Genomic DNA, 21,554 nt, shown 5'->3' with positions numbered 1-21,554 from the left:
CGGACACGACTGAGCGAGTTTCACTTTCACATTGTCTTTTCTTGGATGCTGTCATCGCAAGGCTGCCCTTGCAATTGAGGGTGTGTCTGGGAGCATGGCCCACTGTCTTCCAACAGAAAATCAGTCACAGGCCCCAAACTACCATCTTTATAGACACATTACTAACCTCTTCCATTAGTTTGGCTATAATCAAAACCAAAAAGCATTTTGAACTTCATGGACATGTGCTTTATAATTATTTTGCTTATAATACAAGTTGATAGACTAGAAAGATGTTATTTCATTTTAAAACAATTATTAACAAAAACATCACAGTCATTCATAAAATGGGCTTCCCTGGGGGCTCAGCTGGTAAAGAATCCACACACAATGCGGGAGACCCGGGTTTGATCCCTGGCTTGGGAAGATCCCCTAGAAGGGAACAGCTACCCACTCCAGTATTCTAGCCTGGAAAATTTCATAGTCCATGAGGTTGCAAAGAGTCAGACGTGACTGAGCAAGATTCACTTCACTATTTATAACAGTGTCAGGACAAAGCTATGTTTCCCTCTGACAGAAAATAAAGGAGTAAGCTAAGATTCCTTTCAACTCAAATAATGTATATAGTACTACCCTCAAATCTCCCACTCACACTTCATTAGGAAAAGGCCCATTTATCTTTGTGCAGATGACACAATCTGCTGTAACCCACAAAATAAGGTTGAGTTGTAGGCTGTCCTCTCCATGTACAATGTAAAGTTGTACATTCCTTCGAGTAGGCTCTATATTGTCAGGAGAAATATCAACAACCTCAGATATGCAGATGATACCACTCCAATGCAATCAGTGAAGAGGAACTGAAGAGTCTCATGAGGAGGGTGAAAGAGGAGAAAGAAAATGCTGGCTTAAAACGCAACATTCAAAAACTAATATGGCATTCAGTTCCATCATATAATGGCAAATAAATGGGGAAAAAATAGAAGCAGTGACAGATTTTCTTTTCTTGGGCTCCAAAATCACCATGGATGGTGACTGCAACCATGAGATTAAAAGACGCTTGTTCCTTGGGAGGAAAGCTATGACAAACCTAGACAGTGTAATAAAAAGCAGAGATATCATTTTGCCAGCAAAGGTCCATATGGTCAAACCTATGGTTCTTCCAGTGGTCATGTATGGATGTGAGCTGGACCATAAAAAAGCCTGGGCACCAATGAATTGATGCTTTCAAACCGTGGTACTGGAGAAGACTCTTGGGAGTTTCTTGGACTGTAAGGAAATCAAACCAGTCAATGCTAAAGGAAAATCAACCCTGAATGTTCACTGGAAGGACTGGTGCTGAAACTGAAGCTCCAGTACTCTGGCCACCTGATGTGAAGCAGCAACTCTTTGAAGAAAACCCTGCAAAGACTGAAGGCAAAAGGAGAAGAGGGCAACAGAGGATGAGATGGTTAGATAGCATCACTGCCTCAATGGACAAGAATTTGAGCAAACTGAGGGAAATAGTGCAGGACAGGGAAGCCTGGCGTGCTGCAGCCCATGAGGTTGCAAAGAGTGGGACACAGATTAGCGGCTGAACAACTGCAACAGAATACACAAGCTAAGAAGTTGTTATTGCCTTTACTAATTCCAAAAATTCAGAGGTTTAGTTTCCTTTCTCGTGGAAAATCTAAAACATTTCCTGGCTTTTTGATGCCATCTTCCTAGTAGGTCCTTCTAATTTTTAAGCACAGAGAAAAATGTCTAAAGAATCTGGGAGGTGGACCTTGCTCTGCTTGCCATTCACTTCTTATGATGGGGAATTAAAGCAGGTCATTTAACTTTTCCAAAACATCAAGTTTCTCTTCTGAAACATGGGTTGGATTAGACTTCTAAAGGTTATTCTGTTCTAGAATGCTTACTGATATATAACAACTATTAAAGGAATACAGCACGATTTGTGATATGGGACCAACATTCTAAATACACATATGTAACTATAATCCTCATGTCTGTATCACTACCATTTACATATTCTTTTAAATTTTGTCATCTCTTCTATTCCACACAAATATAAATGTACTTTTACATTTTGAAATTATTCAAGAAATTGTAATGCACTCTATAAATGTTTCATGGAGAAGGAAATGGCAACCCACTCCAGTATTCTTGCCTGAAGAATCCCATGGACAGAGGAGCCTGGTGGGCTACAGTCCAAGGGGTCGCAAAAAGTCAGACATGACTAAAGCGACTTTGCACATAAATGTTTAAAGGTTTTTCTTGAGATAACAGGAAAATTGTACAGGTTGTTATTTAATGTTGACAATAAAACATGAATGTGCCCATCTATTTGCAGAACTACTCATTAACTGATTTGCTGAAAATTCAAGTGCTGGCTGCCAGCTCGGTATATATCATTCAAGTTTTAGTGAATTTTCTAACGAGATTTATCAAGCCATCAAAATTTAGCTTCTGTGACAGATAGCTTTTCAGAAAATGCCATATTGCAATGACATTCTCCTCTCAACACACACCAAAACTCCGGTAATGCTGACATCCTTCTGGACTCAATTTCCTCACATAGACTAACGGCCAAGGTAGAACTTATTACAGTTGGATTTAGTGACATCTTGAAATTTCTAAAGACAGGTCATCTAAAAATTCCAATTACATAGAAAACTGAAATGGAACTAAGCAAAACACTGCCTATTAGTATTTCTTAGAAAATGGCTTACTGAAAAGGCAAAAATGCTTCCTTGTTCATAGTTATTACAAAATATTTAGATTGGTCTAGTAGACTGAAATTTTCCCTACTACCTTTCATTATTAATGTCTTATAATTAACACACTATCAATATGCTTATAATTAATATATTTTTTCTTTAGAGCCCTTGAGTTCCTTTCTAAAAATTTGTTTCCTTTGTTTAATAACGTCATGTCCAACTCTTTTGCAACCCTATGGACGCCAGGCTCCTCCTTTACATGGGATTTTTCAGGCAAGAATACTGGAGTAGGTTGCCATTTCCTCCTCCAGGGGATCATCTTCCTGACACAGGGATCGAACCTGCAACTCCTACGCTGGCAGGCAGGTCCTTTACCAATGAGCCACCACAATGCCCGGCAAACCACATGTCGTGCAGCAATCTGAAATACGTAAAACTGTACTGCATTTCTCTGTGGGTAATCTCCAAATCTGTTGCCCAACCTTGGCAAAAATTAACCAACATGCTTAGGTACGCAGAGCCTTATACAAGTCATGTCATATGAGAATCCTGCAGCAAAAAACAAGAAAAAAGTCAAATAAATAACCTAACTCTACAACTAAAGCAACTAGAAAAGGAAGAGTTGGAGAACCCCAGAGTTAGTAGAAGGAAAGAAATCTTAAAAATTAGGGCAGAAATAAATGCAAAAGAAACAAAAGAGACCATAGCAAAAATCAACAAAGCCAAAAGCTGGTTCTTTGAAAGGATAAATAAAATAGACAAACCATTAGCCAGACTCATCAAGAAGCAAAGAGAGAAAAATCAAATCAATAAAATTAGAAATGAAAATGGAGAGATCACAACAGACAACACAGAAATACAAAGGATCATAAGAGACTACTATCAGCAATTGTATGCCAATAAAATGGACAACGTGGAAGAAATGGACAAATTCTTAGAAAAGTACAATTTTCCAAAACTGAACCAGGAAGAAATAGAAAATCTTAACAGACCCATCACAAGCACGGAAATTGAAACGGTAATCAGAAATCTTCCAGCAAACAAAAGCCCAGGTCCAGATGGCTTCACAGCTGAATTCTGCCAAAAATTTCGAGAGGAGCTAACACCTATCCTCCTCAAACTCTTCCAGAAAATTGCAGAGGAAGGTAAACTTCCAAACTCATGCTATGAGGCCACCATCACCCTAATACCAAAACCTGACAAAGATGTCACAAAAAAAGAAAACTACAGGCCAATATCACTGATGAACATAGATGCAAAAATCCTCAACAAAATTCTAGCAATCAGAATCCAACAACACATTAAAAAGATCATACACCATGACCAAGTGGGCTTTATCCCAGGGATGCAAGGATTCTTCAATATCCGCAAATCAATCAATGTAATTCACCACATTAACAAACTGAAAAATAAAAACCATATGATTATCTCAATAGATGCAGAGAAGGCCTTTGACAAAATTCAACATCCATTTATGATAAAAACTCTCCAGAAAGCAGGAATAGAAGGAACATACCTCAACATAATAAAAGCTATCTATGACAAACCCACAGCAAACATTATCCTCAATGGTGAAAAATTGAAAGCATTTCCGCTAAAGTCAGGAACAAGACAAGGGTGTCCACTTTCACCACTACTATTCAACATAGTTCTGGAAGTTTTGGCCACAGCAATTAGAGCAGAAAAAGAAATAAAAGGAATCCAAATTGGAAAAGAAGAAGTAAAACTCTCACTGTTTGCAGATGACATGATCCTCTACATGGAAAACCCTAAAGACTCCACCAGAAAATTACTAGAGCTAATCAATGAATATAGTAAAGTTGCAGGATATAAAATCAACACACAGAAATCCCTTGCATTCCTATACACGAATAATGAGAAAGTAGAAAAAGAAATTAAGGAAACAATTCCATTCACCATTGCAACGAAAAGAATAAAATACTTAGGAATATATCTACCTAAAGAAACTAAAGACCTATATATAGAAAACTATAAAACACTGGTGAAAGAAATCAAAGAGGACACTAATAGATGGAGAAATATACCATGTTCATGGATTGGAAGAATCAATATAGTGAAAATGAGCATACTGCCCAAAGCAATTTACAAATTCAATGCAATCCCTATCAAGCTACCAGCAACATTTTTCACAGAACTAGAACAAATAATTTCAAGATTTGTATGGAAATACAAAAAACCTCGAATAGGCAAAGCAATCTTGAGAAAGAAGAATGGAACTGGAGGAATCAACTTGCCTGACTTCAGGCTCTACTACAAAGCCACAGTCATCAAGACAGTATGGTACTGGCACAAAGACAGACATATAGGTCAATGGAACAAAATAGAAAGCCCAGAGATAAATCCACACACATATGGACACCTTATCTTTGACAAAGGAGGCAAGAATATACAATGGAGTAAAGACAATCTCTTTAACAAGTGGTGCTGGGAAAACTGGTCAACCACTTGTAAAAGAATGAAACTAGATCACTTTCTAACACCCCACACAAAAATAAACTCAAAATGGATTAAAGATCTAAATGTAAGACCAGAAACTATAAAACTCCTAGAGGAGAACATAGGCAAAACACTCTCAGACATAAATCACAGCAGGATCCTCTATGATCCACCTCCCAGAATTCTGGAAATAAAAGCAAAAATAAACAAATGGGATCTAATTAAAATTAAAAGCTTCTGCACAACAAAGGAAAATATAAGCAAGGTGAAAAGACAGCCTTCTGAATGGGAGAAAATAATAGCAAATGAAGCAACTGACAAACAACTAATCTCAAAAATATACAAGCAACTTCTGCAGCTCAATTCCAGAAAAATAAACGACCCAATCAAAAAATGGGCCAAAGAACTAAATAGACATTTCTCCAAAGAAGACATACGGATGGCTAACAAACACATGAAAAGATGCTCAACATCACTCATTATTAGAGAAATGCAAATCAAAACCACAATGAGGTACCACTTCACACCAGTCAGAATGGCTGCGATCCAAAAATCTGCAAGCAATAAATGCTGGAGAGGGTGTGGAGAAAAGGGAACCCTCCTACACTGTTGGTGGGAATGCAAACTAGTACAGCCACTATGGAGAACAGTGTGGAGATTCCTTAAAAAATTGCAAATAGAACTACCTTATGACCCAGCAATCCCACTGCTGGGCATACACACCGAGGAAACCAGAATTGAAAGAGACACATGTACCCCAATGTTCATCGCAGCACTGTTTATAATAGCTAGGACATGGAAACAACCTAGATGTCCATCAGCAGATGAATGGATAAGAAAGCTGTGGTACATATACACAATGGAGTATTACTCAGCCGTTAAAAAGAATTCATTTGAATCAGTTCTGATGAGATGGATGAAACTGGAGCCGATTATACAGAGTGAAGTAAGCCAGAAAGAAAAACACCAATACAGTATACTAACACATATATATGGAATTTAGGAAGATGGCAATGACGACCCTGTATGCAAGACAGGGAAAGAGACACAGATGTGTATAATGGACTTTTGGACTCAGAGGGAGAGGGAGAGGGTGGGATGATTTGGGAGAATGACATTCTAACATGTATACTATCATGTAAGAATTGAATTGCCAGTCTATGTCTGATGCAGGATACAGCATGCTTGGAGCTGGTGCATGGGGATGACCCAGAGAGATGTTATGGGGAGGGAGGTGGGAGGGGGGTTCATGTTTGGGAATGCATGTAAGAATTAAAGATTTAAAATAAAATAAAATGAAATAAAATTCTCCATACAAAAAAAAAAAAAAGAGAGAATCCTGCAGCAGAAAGATGTAGGCAAAGAAGACCTGGGTTCAGCTCTCCACGCTCCCTTTCCAAGTCAACTGTCCTAAGGGTACAAGTCTCCCCTGAAGGGCAGAGTTTGTCAAGGGAGAATCAAAGAGCCACCAGCCACAGCTCGATGTGCTGCAAAAACTGAACCTCCGGTCTCCAGAAACATCATCTCAGAGTGACTTTCAGGAACCTGCACTCCCAAACGGGTATTTATACAAATTCAAGCTTGAGAACTCCTATCACTGTCTCTCTCCATCTGGAAGAGGCGGTAACAAGACTTGACTGTTCTCTCCAAAGTCTCTTCTGGCTTCTCGTCACAGTCTGTCCTGCTAAGACTCAGCAGTGCCACCATTTATCAACATTCTCATACAGCTTTACCTTGACCCAACGTATATACCTTCTATGCATATTCTACCTGGGGACTTCGTGCGGTACCTGTTCTACACGGCTACTCTGTTTATTTCTATTCTATGCTGCTATTTCGTTCCACATATGTTCTAACTGGCTACTTTGTTCTGCATCGATTCTACACGCCTATTCTGTTTATGTATATGGTGTGCGGCCACTCTGTGCTACATACACTCTATATGGATGCTTTGTTCACGTATATTCTACATGGCTACTCTGCTTATATTCTACATGGGTATTCTGTGCTTCATATATGCTACACGGCAATTTTGTTTACATACATTCTATGCCTGCCCTGCTCTCCATACCTTTTTCTTCAATGCCTCCCTTACAGCACTGATCTCTGTTTATCTTACATTCATTCATTCAAGTTCAGCCCTGAATTCCCCTCCACTCAATTCCAGAAGCTTTGAAATCCATATTATCCACAGCCCCCAAGATCACAGGTAATTACCTCCTAGCCATGTCTAATTACACATTCTGGATGTACCAAGACCCAACAGGTTCACAGATCCTGCCTTTCTTACTCTTGCTGGGTAATGGTTACCTGTCATCTAGAAAGGCTCAAATGCTAGTGAACATAACAGCATAATATAAGTACTATTTTAAAATTTTTACACATTTTTTTTCTGCTTTTTTATATCCTATTACGGCACAGAATCATTGAGTTTTGTAGCTTGAAAGGATCTGAAAAAATCATTTAGTCCAATGTGACTTCTCTGGCCACCAAAGTTGCAAATTAGGAAACAGAAACCCAGAGAGAATGTCCTGTTTTGTTCAAGATCACACAGCTATTTTTGGCAAAACTACCCAAAAGGCAGAGCTCTTAAATCTATCCAAAGCCCAGAACTCCAGTTTTTTTTTTTTTTAATATAGCATGATTATTACCTCTGACTGGACAATACCAAGAATCATTTAAACAAACACATACAAGTATCTTTCAAACAGTTAATTCCTTGTTGCTTATCAAAATGGAAAAAAGTGAAGGCATTGATAAAAATCATTCCAGAACAATTCAAAAAGTAAACCTTATTGATTGATCGCTTTTACATTATTAACAAGGACTCCAACTGAAAAGGGATTAAGGAGATACGCATACAACCACTGTTTGGCAACACAGCCATTTGGAAGATGAATTCCAAAAATGGTGAGGACGGAGTGGTAACATTTCAAGAAAAGAGGAGGTGTTAGGAAGAGACCAGGGAGAGCCTCAGAAGGATGACATGTGAGGCGAGCCTGGGGCCTGGAGGAGACCGGTGCTCTCTAGCTACAAGAACAGAATTCTGATACAGAAGACACTTTTTCTTTTTAAGTGAGCTGCTCTCAGGGGTTGGAAGTATATATAATGAATGCATCCATTCTGTGGTATTTCTCATCTTCCACATCTTATGTACAATGAAGTTATTTCCCCACATGACATGCAGCGCACTTCCCAATGAGAAGTTCAACAGACAGTCATGAAGGGAGAATTATAACCGATGACTCTAGTTCCATAGAATGATTAGGATCTTCCAGAGGGAAAGTTCAAAATGGACCCGTTTAATGAGTAAATATTTCAGTTTCCAGTTTGGCTAACATTCACCAAGGTTTCATGCCTTCATATGGTAGGTACTGATCCCACAAGTTCAAATGCCACCAACACACTTGATAATTTAATTCATTTCAGCGTATTCCAGATATGGTCCTCCTTGGTTTCTGTTTATATGTATAAACGCTCTCTTCTGAGAGCACAGTAAAATCCATTTTAAACCAGTCTCATGGTTATCCATAGTGGTAAGGGTAAATATGACTATTATTCTATCAACCATCATCCTAGCACTTTCTCCTGAAGAGGAAAGTTCATGAGAGGAGTTTGACACCTCAGCTGATAGAAGACACTGGCAATCATTAGAGAACAATTTTATTTTCTCCTTGAAGAATCCAAGGCCAACCTGCAAAATGAGTAAAAAGTGTACTCCAGACCAGAGTCTAGATTAATACACAGTATAATGATGTTGTTACTATTCCACACTTAAGATGGAGAAAACTACTATTTTTTAGCACTTTATTATTGATAAAGTCCACTTAAAGAGTCAAATATTTGGCAAAGGATCATTTAACTTCATAATCATGGAACAATCTCAAACATGAAGAAATAGGAGAAAAATTTTAATGGACACTTAATGCATTCTATCAACCACCATTTAAGAACAGCCTTTAAAGGCACCACGTTGGCCCTGGAAGAAGTACAAAAAGAAAGTCAACCCTCCCCATGTGATGGAGAAGTCACCCACAACTAAATATCCCACAATGAACGCCTCAACTGATGCAGACCACATACAGACAAAGTGCCTGGAAGCACAAGACAGAGTACGTCATGCTCCGAGAAAAGGCTCTGCTGAGTCTCAATGAATGATGAGAAGAGTTGGCCAAACAGGGAAGAACCATCCGAGGGAAGGACAGAGAGAGGACCAATGGAAAACGAGTGGACCGTGAACTCCACTTTGCAGCCCAACTCACAGCTCCATGCTCACCATCCTTGTTTTACATCATTTGATAAAGCCAATCCCATCCACAGGGAAGGAAGGACTAATGCTTCCTGAACTCGCATCCTGGCAGGCAGGGTTCTAAGCACCCTATGTTAATTACTTGATTAATTTCTCAACTCTCCAAATAATCTTCTATGAATAAAGCACTGCTGTCACCTTCCTTGTAGATGAAAATCCTAACACAGAGAACACTTTTCACAAGACAAAAAGCTATTCTGAATTTAAAAACAACAAAATGTTGCACAAAAATTCATCCCTATAAAGACCCTTTAAAGGATTTTAGAAATCCTTAACTTTTACCAGTTTGAGAAGCTTTCCAAGCTTATTTACTATGCCATTTCCCAAACTATGGATGCCAAAATCCCAAATTCTAGTTTCTCACCCTATTCCCAATGCAAAAAGTCACTTAGTAGTGGGAACTCTTGAAGAACCATGTCCAAGAGACAACCGCTCAGAATGTAACCAGTGGGTTTAAAAGAAACCTTGTAACCCAACACCACTGACAACACAAGGAAAGCTGCAGCCCAGATTCTGTTCCTCAATCTGCAAACCTCCCAACTGGAAACAAAGCAGACCCATTTCCAGCTGGACAGGACGCTGGGAGAGGAGTGGGCTGGATCCCAGACCAGACCAAGTCCAAGATAGGAAATACATTAGTCGCTCCTGGCAAGGAACCTTCTCGGGCACCAGCCTGCGTCTCCTGGCCTCAGTCTGTTGGGAGGGCTTCAGATAGGGTACTTTTTGTTCTTTCTTAAAATTCCGAACTCATAAAAGCTTTCAGATTCTACAGTTTTTATTAAAAATCCTCGATTCCTTTACAATTACAGGCACGTGAACAGTTAGTTGAGAGAGGGTGGGCAAGAGGAAGGAGCACACAGTGGGACAGCCAGGCTCAAGTCTCAGCGGCGTGACTTCCTGTGTGAACCTGGGTGAGGGGTCCCCCACAGGCCCCCAACCTTCTCCTCCTGCACTGCTGAGGCTGTGATGCGAGGTCTGCGATGGTTCTTGGCCGAATGCACTGCCCCCTGCACTCTCACCTGCCAAGTCCATCCCACCCCCTTCAAATCTCAGGACCCTGTGCCCTTGTGTGTTTCCACCACCTTATTCACACTGCCTGTGACCATACGCCCAATTACGACTGATCATTTTTCTGCCGGTCTGGTTTTCTTAAATCCACTCGCCACACTTGTTTTTACATCATTTGCCTTTCTTTCCTATGTGCAGTTCTCTTATTGACCTTCAGAGACTAAAAATACTCAATACATTTTGTGCTTGTATTAGTTGCTCAGTCATGTTCAGCTCTTTGCGACCCCCACGAACTCTAGCCTGCCAGGCTCCTCTGTCCAGGGAATTTTCCAGGCAAGAATACGGGGGTGGGTCACCATTCCCTTCTCCAGGGGATCTTCCTGACCCAGGGATTGAACCCAGGTCTTCTGCATTGCAGGCAGATTCTTGACTGTCTGAGCCACCAGGGAATCCCAAACCCAAAGTAATCATTACTGTGTGCATCAGTGCTAAGTCTCTTAGTCGTTTCTGACTCTCTGCAACCCCAGTGACTGTAGCCCACCAGGCTCCTCTTTCCATGGGTCTCTGGGCAAGAATACTGGGTGGGGTTGCCATGCCCTCCTCCAGGGGATCTTCCCAACTCAGGGACTGAACTCACATCTCTTATATCTCCCACACGGGCAGGCTTTACCACTACCGCCACCTGGGAAGCATTTCAGGGGTCACCAAATACTTACCCCATGTGACGAGTAGTAGGATAGCTGCTCAGGCTTTGTTTCCTCCTCATTCCACAAAAGCCTTGCTGTTCTACTCGGGGGAATAAACTGGGTGATGGACAGAGAGAGCTCAGCACAGTGCCTGGGAAGCACTTCCTGCCATCGATTCTAACTCTTCTTACTCCTCAGTGTTCTAAAGCTTGCAAAGTGCTTTCATATGTGTGAGCTCACTTGTCCCTGCTACCAACTCTGAGACTCAGGAGGTTCGGAAAGAAACTGAGGTTGGTGATGTTCAAGGTTATCAGAAAGAAGGCTAGTTGGTGGACAGATCTACTGATTCCAAACCCTTACTTTTTCTGCTGATACCTCTTGGGTCAGGAGTTCTGGCTTCTTTTATAGAAAGCAATTCCTACCCATCTCCTCCATCAAGTTTATCCAACACTGTTACTGAACTTAAGAAACACAAACACGTGGGCCAAATTCCACTATAATGGATTCCAAAGGACTTCAGTCTGTGCTATATCAAATAATTACTTTAAATAAGAAAGCTTTCAACTAGCTTGTCCATTCATCATCCAGCAAACATTTATCACCTGACTACTTCAACAAGGCATTGTGTTTGGGGATGGGAATCCTCCCTTTCCCTGAGATATTATAATTAGTCTATGCCTTTAAGATTTCCCAACTGAAGCCAATACTGGAAGATATAGAAGCTCAAATACAAAGAGCACTTGAATCAATAAAGCAATGAACTAAGAGCCAGAAAATCTAAGCTCCTGTCTTGGCTGTGCCCCTAGCTGAGCTCTATGACCTGGGACAGGTTCCTAGTACTAACTTTCCTTACCTATAAAATGGGGAAACTGGTCCATATTATCTTTATTTTTTTTTTCACATTATCTTTAAAGTTCTATGCAATGAATTCTAGAGATTCCAGGATTCTATATGATTATCAAGTTCTTTTGATACATAATGGTATATGATTTTATACAATTTTATGAATGTTGGTGAGATGATCCACGTATTGACTTTAGCTTGAAAAATATCTCCAGATTGCCTACAAATGGTTAGAAGTTTTTAACAACATACAAATCTGGAGCATTTTTAAGAATCTTACAGCCAACTGAGTTTGCAAACTGCCCCACATACAAACTCCATTTTTTCACATGTAAATTGCAACCCTAAATGCTGATCTCATTTGGAGAATTTAAATAAATCTGATTCAAAGCCTTTTTTCTTCCTTCTTTCAATTCTGTGATATGTCACTTTAAGATGACTTTAACGCTTATGTACAGCATGGCACTTCATCCAATGTACTATAACACATGTTCGTGTGAGCCAAGCTCTTTATGGCCTTACTTTTAAGAGTCCTGTACTCTCTCTCAGCACATCATGATTAGATGGATACTTAGTGCCTTGAAAGGCAGTCAGCTGAGGAGGCCCACCACATGTTGGCACACATCTTTGATGCCCACCTGTGAATTCATTCCCCCAGATTCTCCCCTGTAGTCAAGGAGAAGACATCTAAGAATCACTTGAACAGCCAGACATAAGAGCAAACTAAAGCCCATTCCTATATCCTGACTTATATGAGAAATCTGCCCCCAAACTCCCACTTCCTAGATGTCTGTAGAGATGCGTTCTTTTCTCTCATTTAAGGAGACTTAACTGAGCTCCTGGCCGGTCAGTCTCCGTGGTGGATGCTGAGTCTAGTAGCAGAGAGAGGGTGAAGCAGGGCCAAAGCTAGCCCACCCTGGACCTTCAGGTAAATTAGAGAAAGTGGTTCCTTCCAGTGGAGAGGCAGGCACCAGGGGCTTGGGAAGTAGAGTGCAAATTGGATTTCAGCCTCCACTTGCCCGTTGGACAGGATGACTTTGTACAGTGAACAACTCACACAATTTTACAAGGTCGCTTCCCTGGTGGCTCAGACGGTAAAGAATCTGCCTACAATGCAAGAGACCTGGGTTCGATCCCTGGGTCAGGAAGACCCCTAGAGTAGGAAATGGCAACCCACTCCAGTATTGTTGCCTGGAGAATTCCATGGACAGAGGAGCCTGGGAGGCTACAGTTAATGAGGCTGCAAAGAGTCAGACACAACTGAGCGACTAACGTGCCTGCACACACGCATGGCCAGAGGCGTCACAAAAAACAAACTGTTCTAATAGAGACACTGACTACTAGAGAAGAAAGAGCTTAACCGCCCAGCAGTAAGGAGGGAGGAGAGCCTGCTGGAGAAGGGATGTGACTGACACATGACGGACGTGTGGGTAATCAACAGATGGATGAATGGAGTGAGAGCAGTATAAACAGAATGCTCATTCATTCCAGACAGTGGTCTGGAAATGACAACTTGGAAGGCGTCTGATGAGTCTGTGTGTGGGTGTAAGGGGAGAGGGAGGGAGAGATGTGTGTGTGTGTGTGTGTGTGTGTGTGTGTGTGTGTGTAAGGGGGTAGGGAGAGACTTGGAAGGCGTCTGATGAGTCTGTGTGTGGGTGTAAGGGAAGAGAGAGGGAGAGATGTGTGTGTGTGTAAGGGGCTAGGGAGAGACTTGGGGGAGAGTCAGGACAGGAAGCTGCAAAGGCAGGCAGGGGCCAGATGATGAAGCATCTTATACATAGGCAAACTAAGGTGCTGAAATGGATTCTGACACCATTAGGGGCTCCTTTTGCCACTGTACATAATAAACTCTTCGATTATACCTTGCCCTGTTTTTAACGTTCACCAATCACAAGGTAATTAGGGACTCTGATTCCAAAGCAAGAAGTTTCATCCTATAAACTGAACAGGTAAAAGTCAATGGAAAAGAAGTCTGCTTTTAGAACTGCACCAATCTTAATACTACATTTTCAGAACATAAAAAGCCTCAAAGAACACCAGACAGTGTTTTGTAAGTGTGTATGTACACAAGATCTATTGGCTATGCTCAAAGGATAAGACCAGAAATTGAAATTTATTGAGAGCCTAGAGCTGAAATATTTATAGCATATGGTCTGCACCTGTAAGACTAGGAAAACTTTAGGACTTATTAGCCACTCTCCAGCTTAACTCTATCTACAGGATTGGAGATAACCAGGTGCTGTCGGTTAAGACAATTTTGTCAGCGGCCTTTGAGGAAGGGGAGGTAGAACGGATGAATAAGCATGAGAAGAGAACCCCAAGACCTTGGCCACGTGGTGAGTAAAGGTCTTATCGCGACCCAAGGCTGCGAAGATTACAACTGTCACCAGGCAGCCTCTCCCGGGGCCTCCGCAGAGGCAGCGCGAAGGGAATGATCTTCAGGACCAAGCCGACTCCCCTCCCCCAGTTAAGCAAAGTTACCCCACTTTGCTATTTTGAAAAGTTAAGAAGCACAGGGAAGCTCAACATATTAAGTTTCACCGTGTCTTAAAGAGAAACGACCTCGGTGCAATCGTTCCCCCCTCACCTTTGCGGCGGCTGCCCGGCCGTCAATTGTTGGAAGAATGGCCTCTTTTCTTTCCAAACTGTTTTTGGTAAATATGATCCGTTTGCGACACGACGTGTCGGTTTTCCCAGAAACTTGGCACCTGGGCCCCTCGGAGCGGAGCCGGGCGGGGGCGCGGCGGCGGGACTCCAGCCCTTCCGCCCGGCGGCGCCCGGGCTCGGGGGACCCTGAGTTCGGAGATCCGAGCCGCGGGCGCGGGGGGCCGCTCTCCCAGGACCTTCCGGGCGCTGGGCCGCCTCACCCCAGAGGCCCCGACGCCCTACCGCGCGGGTCGGGAAAGCGTTTCCTCCGCGCCGCCAGCCTGCGCGGGGTCCGGGGCGCGCCAGGGCGCCGCTCCCGGTGCTCGGGGCACCGCCGGCTGGGCGACCGCAGCCGCCACCCTGGGCTCCCTGCCCGGGGCAGGCGCAGGAGGGCGCGGGGAACAAAGCCGAGGCGGGGGGCCGCCCGCCCCGAGCCCCGGGCCGGGGTGGTCTGGACTCGCCCCCACCCCACCCCTCCCCATCGCCCCCTTTACCTGGGTGGAGAGCCCGACACGCGCCCGGGCCCCCGATCGGCGACACGGCCGTTCCCCCGGAGTCCCGGGTGCGCGCGGGGCGGCGCCGGCCGAGTTGGAGAAGTTGCCGGGGTCACTTCGTCCACGCGCGGGCGCTCAGCCTCCGGCGGCCACGACTGCCCCTCGCCCCGCGCGCAGCGCCTTTGGCGGCGAGAGGAGCCGCACCTTCCTCCGGGGCCGCTGGGCCCGCCTCCTCCCCGCCCCCGCCGCCCAGCCCAGCCCACCCCCCACCATCTCCCATCCTCCACTCCCCCCACCACCAAAAGCCCCCACCTCCACCCCAGGCCGGCGCGCATCCGCAGCCGCGCCCACAAACCAGCCCCCCGACCCTCCCTCACCCACTCCCGCCCCCGTACCCCGCGATCGCCTTCTAGGACGTCCCCAACTATCAACAGCGAGAACTCCGCGAGCTTTGAGTAAGAGCCTTCCTGTGAACTCGGTGCTCTGCCTGCCATCGAGGATGCGAAGCGTTAAGATCCAGTTCCTTCCCCATAGAGCCAAGAGAGGGAAGGTAATAACGTGGGTACCGCTGAGGGCAGGAGCAGGCGGTATCTGAAGCCCCGTGCAGACAGGAGAGACTGCTTCCCAAAAGAGCGAGAGGGAGGAGACAGGAGGGGAGGGGGGTTCAGGAGAATTCAGACCTTCCAGGCGAAAGCTGTAGAGTTTATGGAGAAACCTGAGGAATCCAGAGGGCCTGGGTGATGAAGAGGGGGTAGGACGCTCGGGAGAACCAGGAATGAAGGCTGCGTTGCCATGATCGGTGTCTCTGCCTTCAACAAAGGCTCTCCCGGAGAGAGAAGGAAGGGGGAAGATAGAGTCCGTGTGATAGTGTGGGTCCCTCAAAAAGCAGGCACCAAGGCAGGGTAGATACGGAAGGATCTTCTTAGGGGAGATGGCGGTGGGATGAAATGTGAAGGGGTCCTGGAGAGGCAGGCGTCCTGCGAGTCTGACCCCAGTTAAGCAACCGGCCTGACCTCCTGGCGGCCTCCGGAAGATTGTGGGCGAGTCCTATGTCCAAAGAGACCCATCCCAGGGGGACCAGTTCTCCTTGGCACCCACCTGCCTTAGCACCCCTGTCTCTACCAGTCGTTAGCTGGGAGCAGGCAGACAAGAAGTGTGGCCTTGTGCACAAACCCAGACATGAATTTCAGGGGACACCAGCCAGGGCCCTTCCTCAGGTAAACTTCAGAAAGCTGGAGAGGGTCCGAGATCTTCAAGGAAGCTTCTGCCAGCTGGCACCAGGCTAAAAGACGCGTGGAAGCAACCTTCCCACACACAGCTACAACTTTTAAATGAGGTCCCAAGGATGTGCTGCTCTCAGACACACCTGGCTCTCCATTTTCAGCTGCCACAGGTCTTCCCTGCATAGACCCGCCCTGGTCCTGCTCACGTGACTCTGCCTGGGGAAACGTCTCCCACGCCACTCACTCTCCAGGTCCCAACTCAAGCATCACTTTAGCGCAGAGCTACCACCCTGGGATCTTTACATGCTTTTCACCCCGGCTTCTTATGTTGTATTTTTTCACACTTCTTCCCCAAAAAATTTTTTTTCTGATTATTGCAGACTTGGGAAAGTACATGTAACCCAAATGTCTCCAACTCCCCCCACCCAACCCCCCTTCAAAAGACACCTTCCCAGGATAATCAGAGTCTGAGCCCCAACCTATGTGTTCCAGTCTGGGTCTAATCAGGAAAGAGAAACCACACAGTAATTAAGCAGTAAAAGTTTAATATAAAGAATTAATGGGACTTCCATGGTGGCCCAGTGGCTAAGACTCGGTGTTCTCAATGCAGGGGGCCCAGGTTCGATCCCCCGTCAGGGAACTAGATCCCACATGCCAAACGAAGCATTCGCATGCCACAACGAAAGGTCCCATGCAGACAATAAATAATAGGAAAAGCAAATTATTAACTACATGACAGGATTTGGAGCAATGAAGGGTTGACTAGTTAGAAGTAAAGAGAACTCAGAAGAGAATAGGGACAGCACATATAAATATTTTCTTAGGCAGCCACAACCCATGGGACTGTGATAGAGCCTTCCTCTATCCCAGCCTGAGACCAGACCCTGTTGGGGAGAAGGTGGCTCTGGCTCACCAAGTGCAAGAAAATCACTGTGGTCTCATGCCAGTGGAACTTGCTGGAAATCCACCCCCTAAAACTTACTGAATATCGACCCCCTTGGGTGTGGGGAAACTGTTCAAAAGGAAGTGTCTTATGGAAAAGCACTTCCCTGCAAAAACTACCCAAAAGAGGTGCCAGAAGGAGCCGGTGGTCACTGGATGCCACCTGGCACTGCAGAACCCTGGTATTGCAGGAACCAGTCGAGAGAGGTCACAGCAACCAGCAGGCAGAGTTGTGCCCTCTCACAAGATCTCCCCGACGCCCTGTACTGATAATGCTAAACCACAAACCAGCTGGCAAAGGAAGCTACGCAAAAGGCCCAGACCCCTTTTTACAAAGAAGGCAAAAAGGGTGAATTTGGAGCTGACAGTGACAGGCACACTATGTAACCTCAGCAAAGTCCAGGCAGTGTCTGGTTTCCCTTCCCCAAACATGCCTGCACGTTCCGGCGGCCACTGTTCTCTCTCCGAATCTCACCTTACTGCCCTTTCTCCCCTCTGCCTGCCGTTTTGTTCCTGACTCCCACTCCCTCCGCTGCAAGTTGGCTCAGCATCTTCTCCTACAGCTTTACAAGGGGGAGGCCAGCTTCCTGGCCCAGCTTCTCACACCACAGCTGTGACCACATTGAGAGGGTCACCAAAACTGAACAGACATCTTGGGGCAACAGAAAGGCAATTGTAGAAGGGGAAAATAAAAGAGCTGAAACCAACTAATGATCCCAAAGATGTGAAACCATCCAGAGCATCTCTCTCCTGAGCCCAAACCCCCCAACAGGACCCCCAGCAGAATCCAGGCTGCAATGCTATCAGTGCCTAGTGAGAGAGGCCTCAATCTTAGTCCCACTCCATTCAGTAAAAAAAATAATCAATCTGCAGAGATGAAGCTCTGTCTGTAGTAAAGGTGAGCATTCGAGTCGTTAGGGAGAGAAATTTTACCCTCCAGGACTAAAACTTGCTCAGTTATTAATCCATTTATGGAGACTTTTAATCCATTTATGGAGAATTTACTCAGCACTTGGCCCTGTAGCAGGTCATGGGTATATAATCAATGTCATCGTTACAATGTGAGGGAGATGCATAGCAAATAAATCATTCTACAAATACTGCTTTTTGTGTCTCTGCTAAGAGGCAGAGCATAGAATAACGAGTTAATCCAGCTCTAAGGGATGACTGAAGTTGGCTCCATCAATGCAGGTGAAGGGAGCAGTTAATTTGAAGCCCTGAGGTGGGACAGAGCTGAGCCCGTCGGAAAGGGAGGGAGAAAGGACAGAAGAACCAGAGAGGAGGCCACAGAAGAGCCAGTCACGCATGCTCTTGTAGGCATGTTAAGAATTTTGGATTTTATCCTTAGAACAATGAGAACCTTCTGAAGGTTTTAAGCACCAGTGTAGCTGGAGGGTGGAGGGTGGGGCAGGGGGTGGAGAAGAAACTGGAGGCTCTATCTGGGAAGGGCATGTGGAGAATATATGAGACTAGTGTTCAGAACAGTTTGGACCTGGAGACGAAGACAGAGAACTAACTGGCTGGGAGAAAGAAGGTCTAACCCAGGGCCTGGCTGAGACTCTGCTGACTGCGCAGAGGGAAAGACTGCAGAGAGACAGGACTCTCGTGAGATAGAGTGCAATCAGCAAAGAAAGCTGAGGGGAAAGAGCCAGGGGCCTGGGAGACCATCAGGAAGTTATCATCTTTGATAAGCAAGATCACTTCCCTTTAGAAATACCAAAGGCCCAATTAAAGCAAATCTTTGCGGGGATTCAGTTTGAATATATCTTTGGGAGTAGGTAAAGCAAATCTACCTATTCCCGAAGATATATTCAAACTGAATCCCCGCAAAGACCAGAACAGCCTGGTTTTTAAAAAAAAGGCAAGCCCCAGTGTTCTCACTGTCCACTCACATCATCACCACCAAGATGCTTCAGTTATAGCATCCAAGTATTTACTAGAAAGTTAAAAATAATATTAGCTATAACCCCACTCCCTAGGAAAAAGAAAACTGTTCTGTCATATTCTTTTACAGACTTTTTTTTTCATACTTAAATTACTCAAACCTAATTTTCTTGAAGGGATCAACCCAATTCATCTTTTTACCCCCAGTAATTTTGTATATTTTCTGGCACCTAAAGGGTGTCTAGCAATGTTCGCAGAATTGAAATTTGTTGCCAGAATCTTTTGTTGGACTTTCTGGTAGCAGGACATTGAGTCGAAGGCTCTAACAAGCAAGTCATCCTTCCCCTGTCCTATGTCAGAGTTTTCTTAAAACACCTTTCTAGTTGTTTGGAACTTTTCTCTGTGTTTTGGAAGTTGTGGGGTTTTTTTTTGTTCTCTTTTCTCTCTTTCCCAGAACCTAAGGGAAGAGAGTCTTTTTTGCCAAGTAAACTCTCCGCCTCAGCCTGGGCCCCGCTGGTTACAGAAATGACATTAGACACACACACAATGGTAATACCACTCAAGAATGGCTACATTTCATACCTATCTCCACGGAGCTCAAATTCACTTTTACGGCCTCTTTGTGGGCGAGAAGGAGGATTCGAGTGATGGTTACTTCCTCTAAGAGCTTTTCTATTACTTCATGCCCCGAATTAACAGGCTCCATGCACCTCCCTCCCAGCGCCCCAGGATCCAGTAAACAAAGACCACACTCACGCCAGCCCAGCGTCTCCCGGCACTGCAGGCAGTGTTGCCAGCAGGTCAGGCTAACTTTGGAAAAGTCGAGATTTCCCGGGGTGGGGGTCGGGTTTGGGCGGGGAGAGGGGGGCGGGGGGGGGGTCGGGTAGCCTTTTCAAGGGATGCTGCAGCTTTGCTTTCTGAAGATCACTGGCCCAATGCAAATAGTTTCTTTCAGCCATTCCAGGAGCTTGCACGAGCCACTTCACAGCACTTTTCCAGCTCCTGAAAGAAAGAAGGCATTAGGCCTGATTACAATTCCCCAAAGCTGTGTATACTCTGATAATCTGGATCCACCCTGCCCTGCCTGCAAACCAGTTGCATGTATGTCTGATGTGTAGTGGGGTGGGGCTGCACACCCGCTCACACGGTGAAGGACTTTTCTTTCTCTTGCATTCATCTGACCCGTTTTTTCCTTCCCACTGACAAGTAACTATAAAAGTCTTTCACTGGTCTAATTTATTAGAACTAATTTATTCTTGAAAGAAAAAAAATGGTAAGATTACTTTGTTAAAAAACAAAAGGTAAGATTACTACCCCATTATAAAAGGTCTATGCTTATTTAGAAGGTTGCTCAAGATTCCAGGTCTAAAAAAACACATTTAATCCTGCAGAGAATCTGTCTTGGCTAGGGCTGACGCTGTCTCTGCTCTAGCCCTGAGATGGAAAGCGTCTCCCCCCATCTCCAAAGAGGAGACAGAGATCCTCGGTGCTCCCTGGAAAGCACACTACTCCTACATTTGTGAGTGAGCTTTGAGCGGATCAGCCCAAGTTACCAACGTCCTGGTCTGGCTTCTGTGTAACTTACATGTGGACAACCTCCAAGACCAGTGAAAGACTTTAAATCTTGGACTTCACCCTCAAAAGACACACCTTTGGGAAAAAAAAAAAAATGCCTGTGATATTGACTGTTTTTGTTGATGTTGTTGTTTTGTTCTCTTGGCCCAGTGGTGCAGCATGTGGGATCTTAGTTCCCTTACCAGGGATCAAACCCATGCCATCTTCAGTGGAAGGATGGAACTGTAACCACTGGACCACCAGGGAATTCCCTGATTGTTCTATGCTGATAAAACTCATGTTATTGTAAGTTTGTTTCATTTTCCATAACTTAGGAAATCTGATAAGCATATCTGAAAATGTAAAAGTATTTTCTGAATCAACATAAAATATCAATTTTAATGCTTATATACCTTAAAGAGGTCCAGTCGACTCTTGTGTGACAGCTGGCTGTGTCTCCAGCCTTTATTTTCACCGGAGCCCTCAGCGGAGGAAATGTGTTTGCTGAACCCATGAACTTTCCGTGAAACGCAAGACGTATAAAACAAGAGCACGCCTTTTCTCTCAAGTTCCCCTTTATGGCCCTAAGTTCCATGTTTTCAATTCCCTCGTCCCATTAAACTTGTTCTTGGACTTCGTCGCAGGATCTCTAGTTGGACTCTTCCTGAATTCCTTGTACTTCCTCCCAGCCCTGTTCACTATGTTGGGTCATTTCCATTTGCCCCTCAACAGCACAGTCTTCGTAACTTTCTGTTATATAAGTGCTGCTTATTATAATTATTATTGAAAGTATTTGGGGTTTGGAGTTTGGATGTCACAGTTCTAAGTGA

The 21,554-nt window shown here is 44.4% G+C and overlaps 2 protein-coding genes across 2 annotated transcripts in view; both read right to left on the bottom strand.

The window, feature by feature from the left end:
* TIAM2 (T-cell lymphoma invasion and metastasis 2) overlaps positions 1-15,285 on the bottom strand; it is a 245,820-nt gene extending 230,535 nt beyond the window's left edge. Inside the window, exon 1 of the mRNA XM_018053392.1 lies at positions 15,122-15,285. The gene's annotated coding sequence lies outside the window, so the exon portion shown is untranslated. The remainder of the gene's footprint in view (positions 1-15,121) is intronic.
* SCAF8 (SR-related CTD associated factor 8) overlaps positions 16,873-21,554 on the bottom strand; it is a 218,910-nt gene continuing 214,228 nt past the window's right edge. The window contains exon 23 of the transcript XR_001918557.1: positions 16,873-20,172. The gene's annotated coding sequence lies outside the window, so the exon portion shown is untranslated. The remainder of the gene's footprint in view (positions 20,173-21,554) is intronic.

Source organism: Capra hircus, chromosome 9 (genome assembly GCF_001704415.2).
Source record: "Capra hircus breed San Clemente chromosome 9, ASM170441v1, whole genome shotgun sequence".
In the NCBI taxonomy this organism is placed as follows: domain Eukaryota; kingdom Metazoa; phylum Chordata; class Mammalia; order Artiodactyla; family Bovidae; genus Capra; species Capra hircus.
Note: the sequence above shows the minus strand (reverse complement) of the source record. Positions and strands in the feature narration are given on the sequence as shown.